Source organism: Fundulus heteroclitus, chromosome 23 (assembly GCF_011125445.2).
Source record: "Fundulus heteroclitus isolate FHET01 chromosome 23, MU-UCD_Fhet_4.1, whole genome shotgun sequence".
Lineage (NCBI taxonomy): Eukaryota > Metazoa > Chordata > Actinopteri > Cyprinodontiformes > Fundulidae > Fundulus > Fundulus heteroclitus.
This window is the reverse complement of record NC_046383.1, coordinates 36,547,196-36,558,514: the sequence shown is the minus strand read 5'-3', so window position 1 is coordinate 36,558,514 and position 11,319 is coordinate 36,547,196. Positions and strand designations below refer to the sequence as shown.

Here is an 11,319-nt window from a genome sequence, read left to right as displayed (position 1 = left end):
ATAGTTCTTTGAAGAAACCTGCAGAATAGGAGCCACAACCTTAATTTTTCTTTTGGGTTAATAAAATATTTATAAATTCTAATTTAATTAAGTACCTGGTAACCTTGTTATTGCTAACCATTAATACTGGACTCCTCTTTCTGGTTGTATGTAAGCCATTTTATTGAATAGATTTCAAAATTTCTATCTTATGGCAAAGAATACATACAAGCCAATATGTACAAATAAATGAAAAACTAAAACAATACGTATTCATCAATACGTATATATGAACATGCAGTTTTAGTTGACTTGGCCTTGACTGCAACTGTCCTAAAAATTCAAAACTCCAAACAGAAGCAGCTTGGATGTGGCACTAACAAATGGCCCGTTTAATAAAAGGGTAGTAATAAAAGGTCAACGCTTACCTTCTTTTGAAAGTTTTTCGTTTTAATGCGTCTATGCGGTTTTTCACATAGAATTTAACTGCTTGCCATGTCCTGTTTTTGAGGGCCACTGGTGAGGCTTCAATGCACTTCATACACTCGGCTTTCCGAGGAACAGTTCCAAAGTTGATACAGTCCATGAGCGTTTTCTCCACTGCCTGGACTTCTTCTTGGCTCCACTTCTGTCTCTTTGTTTGTGATCGCTCTGAAAAATTATTAGAAGCACTTAAGTTTTCTGCAATCCAAAAATATTTCCATCTTTGTGGCAGGGCAAATTATAAAGTTATCACGGAAACATTTCTTCATCACAGTAGTACACTGCAGTAAAATTATTTTTTGATGGAGGGGGTATTACTAGTGATGCTGACAACTATTCATGAATGAAGACAAGTATTGTCAGCTATTCTAAAAGCATTAGTAAATACAATAGAAAAGTCATTGTGCAAAGTATATAATAAGAAAAAATGATGGGGTCAAAGGGATGTTCAAAAAACAACAAAATTGCTCAATATATATATGACATTTCCAAAGGATTTAAACAATAAGAAGGTTTCGGGTGAATTGATGGTGGATAGGTGATGGTGGGGGAGAAGAAATAAAACCAAACTATTGCTTGAGGGTATACAGTCAGAAGAAAAAATAAGCTATCTTGTGTAGAGACATCCTCATCAGGCTGATAAATGAGGGAAAACTCAGATTAACACCAAAAAGTGTTGTGAACTGTTCATTGATTTCCCAATTGTTTAGTTCAATTACAACTGGGGGTAATATTGGAAATAGGTTTACATCTGTTAATGTGAAGTATTTAATGAATAGTGACAGCAAATGTTAGTAAAAATAAGTAAAGTGTTTTCAAGCCTGGCTTACAGGGAGAAAAGCTATTAGGACATTGGACCCGATGGGTGTTATTTTCTTATTATAACAATTTTTTTATTATGACAATTAGGGGTACACCCTGCAACAGACTGGCGACCTGTTCAGGGTGTACCCCGCCTCTCGCCCAGTGAACGCTGGAGATAGGCACCAGCAACCCCTGTGACCCCATGAGGAATTAAGTGGGTCAGAACATCGATGGATGGATATAACAATTAGAAGTCAAGTATTTTTTAATTTTGAGGATTGTCTTTCTGGAAACATTTTAAAAGATTCTACCCACTTATAATCAAACTTTGAAGAGAAATTACCTTTAGTTGTGTTAGAGTTTCCAGAGACTTCAATGGCCACTGGTACCTCGTCATCTGATCTTTCTATTAAATGAAACAAAACTCAGTATACATGCAACTTTGAGAAAATCATTACGGGTCTCATTTATAAAGCTTGCATATGCACAAAACAGAGGCTAAGACTTGCATACGCCACTTTCTATGAAAAGTTTCTTATTCATAAAACAGAAACTTGATGTGAAAATGTGCGATTCCTCACGCCAACTCTGACCCATGCATATGCAAAATTTGGACATGGGGAATTTCTAATGCAGATGTTAAAATGGTGAGTTGCAGCCAAGCTGCTGGATAATTCCTCTCATGTGTTAAATATATCTCCAGACTTTAATCATAGATCGACTCTATGCATGTTAAACTGTGGTGTGATATATGCTGGTAAGCCATAACTATACATGAGGACCTGTCACATAAACAACAAAAAAAGAACAATAAGCCCACTCAAATCTTAAAGCAAAGTCTGCACAATAACATTTTTTAATCACCTTTTACCTATCTCCGTGGATCACCAGGGTGTTATGTTCCACAAATTAACAGATATTAGGACAGAATATAAAAAAATAAATAAAACCATAAAATATTTTGTACGTAAAGCTGGGCTATTTTGCATTGGCACTGCTGGAACACTATAAAGATGGAAAGAATTATGAGGCAACATGTGTTCAGGGATCACAAAGATTTTCTGATCCATGATGACTGGTTTATAAGCCCATTTAGACTGCCCTAGTGCATTCTTCTTTTCTCTATATGCTGAACTGGGTCAAGTATTGGAGAGACCGACATGACTGAACCACACTCTCCCCATTCAGTTACAGTTGTTAACAACTCGGAGGGCCGGGAGTACGCTTTTATATCATGAATGTGCAAAAACATCAAGGTGTAGCATGCTAATTTTTGTTGTTTATTTCTTTACTTCCACCTTTAAATCCGACAACTTTTTTTCTTTCTGCCATGGTCCTCTCTATGCTGTTCACTGCATTAAGTGTAGTGGCAACATATTGCCACGCAGTAGGTCTAAATTTGTTTTTGTTTGTCACACCATTGCCAAATAGGATGTGTTGTCAACTCTCCACCTCACCAAAACACCTATGTCTGCCTCAGTAAAATAGATTTCCCCCCGCTCTTTTCTTAGTGGTTGCCATGAAATAACATTAATCAGCTAGCTCATTTAAATACACCTGAACATGAGGAGGAACCTTTTGTACAAACTTTGAAGTGCAGCTGGGATCTATAAAGTGAAACTATGTGTTTGTGTGCGCCTGTCATTTTTGTCATATGGGCGTACACACACTTTTACTCCTTTTTAAATGAGACCGCAGGTACAGAGTAAACTGAAAACCTATATAGATTATATATAAATTATAGAAGACAAAAAGAGCATGCCTGAAGAAGAGTAATAATAACGGACAGTGTGTCCTCTAAAGGTCCAATATTTATTAGAAATTTACAATGTAATTTTATTTCTACTCAGAAAGTTTCTTACCTTTGGCTGAAGGCAGATCTTTGTTCTTTTCAACTTTAGTTGTGCATCTCCTTCTCACCCCAAACTGACCTAAATAAAGCAGGTCTATTAGGTAAATGAGCATTCAACAGTAAGCAGTCAGTATGTTTGCTTTAAGACAAGCATTTTGAATGACTAATTTAACAGTTGACCTTCTTGCAAATTTCTTAATAGCACTTAATCAGAAGCTGCTGACATTGTAATCATCTAATTTTCACCATCAATATTTAGTTTGGCCCTGTTAGCAAAAGTTTTTAAAACATTCTTTCTTTTATGGATGAAGTCTTTCAATCATTAAGTTTCCAAGATCCCTATATTTGAGTAAAAACCAAATGTAAAAATTCAAAATCCTTTAATGGAAACTGCACTAATTAAGTAATTACAACCCTCCGGAATAGGAGGATTTTCAGGGGATTTTATTATATCCTTATTCACTTAAAGTGTTTTTCATATATCCACATCTCGGGGAGTGCTGGATGTGACATCAGTCAATTCAAGTCATCATAATCGAATTTCCAATTGTTTTTGGCCTCATAAATACGCATAAATACACTAACTAATCATTATACATTACATAAGGGCTTTATATCTGAATAATTTTTTGAATGATCATCTGCTGTATCATCTTAAAAGGGGAAGTCCGGTCAACAAGGAAAAATCAGGGGATCATTAACTAAAACTAAAACTAATTTGCTCGTGGTTATTTAATTAATTTAGCGTTAATCAATAAGAAAATAAAAAGCATAAATTGTATCTGGATCACTGTGTACGGGGGCGGTCATTATTGCCCAAATATGGGCAATGATGGCCGCCTGACATCATATCCTGTGACGTAGAATCGCGGAGAGCCAACGGTAGATCTCCGTGCTTTACAAGCAAACTCAACAGGAGCTGTTGTACACAGCTGCGTTCAGAAACAATTATTTCGGATTTCCAGAGGACTTCACCATTGAAATTTGCGAGAGCTACTGTTGAAGCAACAATGCTCACGTGCATGGCCGTTGGATGTTCCAATACATCAGGTAAAAGGTGAAAAAACATTCGTTTTTTTCACCTTTCCTATTCATGATCCACCATGGGCTGTTTTGTTGGAATACCTACTTGAAGAGGGAGGATTTGCCATCGTACTTCTGGCGAGAGAGAAAACACGTCGTCTGTAGCCAACATTTGGAAGAAGAATGTTTTCAAGATTACATGAGAGTGAGACTTTTAGGTACGTTTTTCTTTTTTATAAGATAGAATTTCTGGTAACAGTTGTTTACCCGACCATAGCAGCGGAGGGATACAACACACTTAGGAAGAGTGCTCACTGTGGCGAATCCCACTTAATTTCTATGACTTTGGTGTTATTTTTTCTAAAGTCGCTTGTAAATTTAATGAGTGACGGGATGCAGGTTTTTATGGGCTTGTTTCTGAAAGTGAAGTGGCTTGTTTGGGGTCTAAACTAAGTGACGATGAAATATCCCTCCTCCTCATAACGCACTGTAGCTCATCCTGACAGGAGGACAGAGTAAACTCGGAATGAGCCGATCTGTTTTCTGCAGTTACGGTTGCAATAACTGATGATAACTGCTGAAAGTAGATTATGCGGTGCAGATCCCCATTTTGAGCAGAGATTGGTTCTAAAGATGAGTTTTATACTCATCTTATAACATTGCAGAACCCAACCCATAAACCGTACTCTAATGCTTATTTGTTGTGTTTTTATGTCTCTAAAATGTAAAATTAGTATTCATTTAAATATAAATGCTTATTATCATGTCTATCTTTGTTTAAGGGGTTAAAAAATATTTCGGCATGAAAACGGGTATTTATTTACAAGGGGGTAGATAGGGCATTGGGACTTGCTGAACAGCTGATCCCGCGACCTGACGTCACAAACTGGGAGGTGGCAGTACTGTTCTTCACCAAGATGGCGGCCCCCATAAAAGGACCTTCAAATGAAAATTACTCTTAACTAAAAAAGCTTATAATTTATTGAACAGTATGTAATAATTTTATATTTAAAGTACTTTCAGCAGTTTGAATACTGATTTTGACCAGACTTCTCCTTTAACAGCTGTAGCATTAATCACAATAATTTCTCAGACTACTTATGTTTTAGTCTATTTTCTTCAATGTTGAGATTTTCTTTTACATTGTTTTGAAGAGAAGTCTCACAGGATGAGATGCAGAGAGTTACAACAATTACACTTGCACTCGAAAAACAGCGATAAATGGAAATACCGACCCTCTGCAGCATTGACTAATTCAAACTTTCAGGTATTTTCTTTTGTTCAAAACTGTCATGGAATACAGCTATTGTTTGACATTTCATCCATACCTAATGATCTAGAAGATGAAGTTGCAGCATCCCTCTCAGTTGAGTCACCCTCCTTTTTAGTGTCAATGACGCTTGTAGATAAACTTACAATCACACTGTTGGTTCTTGTGAGCTCTGGCACGCTCATGTCCTGGATTACTGCAGCTGGCGTTGGACCAAGGATGATGGAATCGTCACTCTCGCTGGATGACTGTTGTGATTGCTAAAAATTGAGAAGCTCAACAGTTAATTAGCCCACCCCTACATGAAATGTAATAACTAACAACAGAGCTACAAAGTTAACTTTAACTGTATCAAAGTATTTGGAAATTCCTAAGATGTCAGTTCTCAACAGCAACAAAAATGCAAAGGGTCCTTGAGATTAAATTGGAGTTTCTGGATTTGATGGTCACTTGATCACTTGGCCAACACATTTTGTCAACTTAACATAGGGTGGGGAAATAAAGCAAATACCTTGCTTATATATTTAATACAAACCATGTAGCGAACCACCCTAATGTATCACAAATATTCCAAAAGCTAAGTTTGCTATGATCAGATGTGCCTGTAAAAAAACAAAACACAAAACAAAAACAAAAAAAATGACCACCACCAATTAGCTTTGGATTTTGATATCCATCACCAACTAATTCAAATCACTAAGTTTAGGTTAAAAGACTCTCTGATCCAGCATTAGCTATGGTTTTCTAAATTGTATTTATTTATCTTTTCTATTTTGCATGGCCCTAGTGGCTTGCTTTTTCAACACAGTAGGCTGACAGGAAGGGGTCTAAATTTGAGTTGATTTCATAATTATAGCGGGTACAAGATATTTGAAACTCCTTTTGAAAAATATTTTACAAATCTTAAATCAAAACAGCCTCACATACACTGGTACATTTACTGAAGACAAACCCATAACAGTTATCTCTGGGATGTATATCACAAAAAAGTGAAGCAAAACTAACCATTAAACCTTTTTGATGCAGAGAAGACGTCCACTCGTTTTCTTCAATTGCTGTCTTTACACAGGCCGCCTCATAACGAGCCTCACATCTAACACGATGTGCTCTGAGTATCACAAGACGACGAGAGTGAGGCTTTTGGTCCTATAAAACACCAAACCAAGCATTTTTAAATGTCCACATTATGAAGTGAAAAAGACTGGAAACAGCAAAAGACCTTGGAGGAACTAAACCCTGATCACAATGAAAATGATGCACCCAGGTGAAACTAAGGCAAGTATCAGTGAGTCTAGTCCTACAGCAGCACACCTGATCCGAAACAAATGGTTCTCCAATAGCTTGTTATCACACATTTGTTAATGATCCATTTTGGTCAATTGTGGTGGAGTAGAAAAACATCAAAAAACATGCAGGACACCAGCCTTTAGAGACTGGAACTGCTGATCCCTGCTTTAGGCATTTATCTACTCAACAGCTTAATCACAGATAGCTATCTCATGTGTCTCAAACTGCTTGTGATCAATTAAATAAAAAGTGAAGCAGTAGGGACATAAAAAAAATCAATTTTTTAAATGATAGAGGTCTAAACAGGACTGATTTCCATCATCTATGATCTAGACATACCATCTGCATTGGACCTGAAAGGCCAACTTGGAAAGGCCAACTTGGATGAAGACCTGTTTTCAAGATAAGGCTTCCGCCCAAACTCAATACTAAAAGCTTAAATCACATTTCAGGGAATTTAGACAAATCACATTTTACTCCAGTTCATATTTTTCAAGCATTTCTCTGCATAACAATATAGGCAACTTCTCTACAGTGAAAATAGATTTCACCACTGTAGGAATTGTAAAATCTTATTGAAAATACTAATTAATCCTTTGGTCATAATCAGTGGTTAAGTGAACTAGGAAGCAACTTTTCCAAACTTAAATTCAGAACAACATTTAAATCAACTGTACAGTATGAAGAGTACAAGCCAGCAAGAACTAAATTGAAATGCAGTCACATCATTGGAATTTCTTAATAGGCACACTTACCTTTTGCATCTGTTCAGGATCAAGCCCATTTGCCTCATCAGTGGCTAAAATAAAAAATGATAAAGACTTAATTCATGAACCACTTAATGAAACATCAATACCACCTTGAAGCCATTTAGAGGCTGTGCATCTCCTAGATTTGGTCTTCTCAAACTATATATATATATATATATATATATATATATATATATATATATATATGTGTGTGTGTGTGTGTGTTTGCTTTTCATCAAATGTGTAGATTTTGTTTTGCCTTTTCCTTATACAAGCATTATATTGTTTTTACATTTCCCCATCTTCTCTTTTCACTTAGCCCTATGCATTTCTGCCTCATTATGCCGATGAGGCCAGCAGCCTTCTTGGTCCAGCTGCTCTACTATTGGTCAATAAACTGGAGGGAGCAGGATTCATTTGCAGATCAACTTTTCATCCCTTGCTTTTGATCATTTCTGGAGAACATCTTATTTGAGAGAAAGTGAAGTCCTACTACTATACTTAGGTTGCTAAATTAAAGCCAAAAGCACAGACATGAACAATTGATCTGCTTATGTTCTCCCTCCTGTTTATTGACTAATAGTAGAGCAGCTGGACTAAGAAGGCTGCCCTCCTCATTTGCATAAAGTAAGAACAGGACACCAGGAATTTAAAAAATTTTGAGTAAGAAAAAAATAAATTATTATTTTTAATCATGTAAGCTTCAGTCCTTCATAAACAACTAGACTATACATAATTGAATAAGCCATGAAAAAAACAATGGATGCATGCAAAGAGTAAAGCAGTTGTACTGGATCCTACCAAAACATTGTTCCTCCATCAGAGATGACATCACTTATCTTTATTTCTTATGATATTCATGAACAATTTGAATTTGAAATTAAATTGCTGAAGGACATATATGCTTTTTGTTTTGGTTTGACAAGAATAACTTGACTGACTACTCAAACAAAAACAGATATAAATAGTACCTTCATCCAGGCAACTAAAAGCATGTGGAATAAGAATAATTTCTAATATTTTCATTAACTTCTTCTTAAACATCCCCTCTCTCACATGTAGGTCTTTCCCAAATTATATTAATTTAATATAAATATTTATGGAAATCAACTCACAAGTGAGAAACATATTGTGGGCTAATGTGTCTTTCCCTGTGATAATTTACCTTGTGTACTGGGACAGCTAGGCGTAGACATCTCAACCTCCTCCCACAATACAGGCACTCCACCAGCACTCCTTGCACTGGCTCCAAAACTCTGGTTGCCATTTTATGGGGGAAAAAATGTAATGATTAGAAGTCAAAGCCCTGAAATTCATTTTTTTCAAACAGGCTCCCCCACTCACAAAGTTGCAGTGTCAAAGTTAGTTCCTAATTCACACCTCATGACTCACAGTGACTCCCCAAAAGACAAAGAAACCCAAACCTTTATCATTCTACAAAGAATATACAGTCTGGTGTAATGTGGTCTTCAGGCCCTATCCCAGCAGAAGCAACCATTTTAGCTGACCATGTCTATCATCTCCCATTAGAACACATGTAAACATTTATAACCCTTTTCAATAACACAAGCAGGCTTACTGAAATAACTTGTGTAATTCATGATCTCTGTTCTATTAGATTTGCAGCTTTCAAACTTTTTTTATTATTTTGCATTTGAATCCTTTTAGTGAGCAGTCATATTTAACAAATAATTTTTAACTAGCTTTATTTTTAGCTTATTTTCATTAATTGTTGCTTTCATCTCTATTTTTTTGCTGGACCTCAATAGGTGGGAAATAAAATGTGCATGCTTCTCATTAGCTATAGCTCGGCTAATTTCAGCAAGCTATCCTAGTGAAACTCGATTGAAACAGAGCTTTTACAGATCAATAAGTGTAAACAGCACTTAAAAGAATATCTAACTGTGTGCTATGTAGATAAAGGCATGTAGATAACAACTTGGAGTCCGTTTTAAAATAAGAGGATTCTTACCATTTTCTGTACAACTATGTTGGTTTCTCCTTCCTCAAGTGGTAGCATGAAGGTCTAATTTCCCTCCGTAGTTGCAGGTGTGTAGCAGTCATAAAGGAGCGCTTGATTTTGTCTCCGGCTCACACTGGAGTTCCCGGTTGGGTGCAAAAAGCAGCTTGCTGAGGCTGACGGCTCAGCCCTGTGTACACAACTAATAACACCTTAACTCTGCCTTCACAACTTTACGCATATCAATTACTTAATAAAACTGAAATAAAAGGAAAAAAAATGGTAATCTCCCATAGTAATGCGTCTGGAGTGAAAGTTATTTTTTGTAATGGAGATTTTGTGGGTTTCACACCAGTTAAATCTGCTGGGTTTGATCATTTTGGCAAACCCTGGAGGGAGCGCTGAGGGGGGATGGGCATGGGTGTGGTGGGGACTTCAAATCTCAGGATGTGTGTGAGATGGCAGCCATTATAGAGACTGGACGGTGGGGCTACAGCCAGTGGCGGCTCCCAGAGACTTATAAGTGTGAGGGGGGGTATAAAAATGTTTTGATGGATCAAATACTAAAACATAATCACAACCACAACTACATAATCACAACCACAACTGCACTACACGACCACAAACTACGGTCCGTAGTTGTGGTCGTGTGTAGTGCAGTTTCAGACATGTTGGCACTATGCTGGGTGGGCAAATACGCCATTAACCAATGGAAAACAGGCCTGTACATCATCCCTCCTTCTGCACGGCTAATTTTTTCCACAGTAAGGTCAAAAAACTGATACTGCAGGACATAGGAGGGGGCTACCCGTTCTAAAGTAAATTAAATTAAACTTTGGTTTGGTACCAATTTTTTGAGCCTGTGCCGCTGCCATGCCAACTGGTGGCAAAAAACACACTTCTTTTTAGGAGGCCCTGATTAAGGCCTCATTAAGGTCAAAAACCAGCTGCTGGCAGACAAAAGAAAGAGCTAGATGGGCTCAAGTGGGCTTGTTTTGATCGTCTCCATTTACTCTTTCGTTTGGTACCAAGTTTGTGAGGCTACAATGCTCCTTTGCTAAACAGTGGCACAAGACACTGCTTTCTAGGCAGCTCCAATAAGGCCTCATTAAGGTGAAAAAAACCAGCGGCTGGGAGACAAAGGAAAGAGCTACATGGGCTCAAGTGGGCTTGTTTCGATCGTCTCGATTTACTGTTTCGTTTGGTACCAAGTTTGTGAGGCTGCGCCGCTGCCATGCCAACCGGTGGCAAAAAACCACACTTCTTTTTTAGGAGGCCCTGATTAAGGCCTCATTAAGGTCAAAAACCAGCTGCTGGCAGGACAAAGAAAGAGCTAGATGGGCTTGAGTGGGCTTGTTTTGATCGTCTCCATTTACTCTTTCGTTTGGTACCAAGTTTTTTGAGGCTTATGATGCTCCTTTGCTAAACAGTGGCACAAAACACTGCTTTCTAGGAGGCCCCATTGAGGCCTCCTCAGCAAGGTGAAAAAAACAGCTGTTGGGAGACAAGGAAAGAGCTACATGGGCTCAAGAGGGCTTGTTTCGATCGTCTCCAATTTACTCTTTCGTTTCGGTACCAAGTTTGTGAGGCTACGATGCTCCTTTGCTAAACAGTGGGACAAAACCACTGCTTTCTAGGCGGCTCCAATTATGGCCTCATTAAGGTGAAAAACCAGCTGCTTGCTGACAAAAGAACGAGCTATATGGGCTCGAGTGGGCTTGTTTCGATCGTCTCAATTTACTCTTTTGTTTGGTACCAAGTTTGTTACCCTTCGTTGCTCCTATGCTGAACAGTGGCACAAAAACACACTGCTTCTTAGAAGCAGTGTGTTTGTGCATCTCTTTTTCATATTTCAACGGTTGCCATTCTTAGACGCAAGCACCAGAGGCACAAAAATCACAGACAGCGGTTG

General features: G+C 37.7%; 2 long non-coding RNA genes across 2 annotated transcripts; both read right to left on the bottom strand.

Moving 5' to 3' along the window:
- Positions 1-280: 280 nt before the first annotated feature.
- LOC118557418 lies at positions 281-3,606 on the bottom strand. Its single transcript, XR_004927860.1, has 3 exons — positions 3,129-3,606; positions 1,610-1,672; positions 281-630 (listed from the first exon to the last, which is right to left on the bottom strand). It is a non-coding gene; the product is annotated as an uncharacterized LOC118557418 (long non-coding RNA).
- Positions 3,607-6,529: 2,923 nt separating this feature from the next.
- On the bottom strand, positions 6,530-9,033 carry LOC118557280. The gene is made up of 3 exons (XR_004927761.1): positions 8,613-9,033; positions 7,454-7,497; positions 6,530-6,557 (listed from the first exon to the last, which is right to left on the bottom strand). It is a non-coding gene; the product is annotated as an uncharacterized LOC118557280 (long non-coding RNA).
- Positions 9,034-11,319: the final 2,286 nt, after the last annotated feature.